The sequence below is a fragment of the Echinops telfairi genome, unplaced genomic scaffold (genome assembly GCF_000313985.2).
Source record: "Echinops telfairi isolate 266 unplaced genomic scaffold, ASM31398v2 ScPeMD7_5182;HRSCAF=6006, whole genome shotgun sequence".
Lineage (NCBI taxonomy): Eukaryota > Metazoa > Chordata > Mammalia > Afrosoricida > Tenrecidae > Echinops > Echinops telfairi.
Window position 1 is genome coordinate 1 of NW_022109081.1, and position 1,374 is coordinate 1,374.

The following is a 1,374-nucleotide window of genomic DNA, read 5'->3' on the forward strand; positions in this document are numbered from 1 at the left end:
TCTCATCGATTTTGGCCACCAAGTTCTCGTGGTGGGCCAGCAGGGACCGGAATGTGTTGGCCTCATTCAGGCCTGGCCCCAGAATTTGAGGAATCTCTTTGATCAGAGCCTCCGAGGCCAGGAAGGCACCATGCTTCTCAGCCAGCTTTCTGATGAGCTTCTTTTTCAGTGCCCTGTGTCCACGTGAGGGATATCCACATAACCTTGGCTTCATCGCAGTGCCGCTGGTATCCCCAAGGACGTACACAGGGACCTTGGGGTGGTGGGTGGACTTAAACCTGATGGTTCCAGAGAAGCGTTTGTCCTTCTGAAGACCATGGTTCTTCAAGCTGATCTGCAGCTCCACCATCTCCCAAAACTCCCCGCCCCGCCTCGGAGAGGGCGTCATGAGACGCATTGCCACCTCTGCCCCATAGTTATCCAAGGAAGGCAACACTTTCCTAAAAGATCCAAGGAGAAGAGCTCTGTCCATAGCAGATCTTCTCCAACACAGCTGACCCTGGCACTGCAGGCACCCAGAGAGACCATGGTCAGTCAGTGGTGGCTTCTGTACTCGTGGGCAGCAGGGGTGGCCCTGTGAGAGAACAAGGTGTAACAATCAGAGGCCTGGGAGGACCTCCCGGGACAGGATGATAAGTCCAGGGAGGAAAGGGGCTTAAGAAAGGGGGAATTGGCAATAATATTGGATGCAGTAAAGGTCCAGTTGGATTGGGAATAAAGAGAAACTAGAAGGTTCTGGCAAAAATAGATTCTGTGAGAAAGTACAAAATGTTGCTGGGAGCTTGTGAAGAGGTAAATAAATGGTGAAATATGTACTGTGCTTATGGAACAAGAGTGTGTCCGTATACATACACCCTTGGTGGCATGGTGGTTACCTCAAGGTGAGAAGTTCCAGACCACCAGCCGCTCTGCATGAGAAAGATGAGGCTTTCTACTTCTGTAAAGAGTTCTTGGAAATCCACAGGGGCAGTTCAACTTGTAATGAGTTTGGGGTTTTATTTTGAGATATACACTCACATAACATCATATACCTAAACCAAACCATTGCCACTGTGTTAGTCTGGGAAAACTAGGGAAACAAATACACAGAAACTCATATGTATAAGAGAGAGTTTTATATAAAGGGTAAGTGCACATCTAGAAACATCCCAACCCAGTGCTGCCCAAGCCCACAAGTCCAATATTAACCCATATGTCCGACACCAATCCACAAAGCCCTCCTCCATCTCACAAAACACACACAATGATGCCGACTGCAGGAGAAAAGCTGAATCAGTGAGCATGTAAGCATCTCAGCGCTGGTGGGGGTCTCCACACGGCTGCTCCCGCACCCAGGGCTGCATCGGGGTAGGTCCATGTGGCTTCTCCTCGGGG

General features: G+C 49.9%; 1 pseudogene; it reads right to left on the bottom strand.

Annotated features, from left to right (window-relative positions):
- Positions 1-4: 4 nt before the first annotated feature.
- Positions 5-397, bottom strand: LOC101638888 (annotated as a pseudogene).
- Positions 398-1,374: the final 977 nt, after the last annotated feature.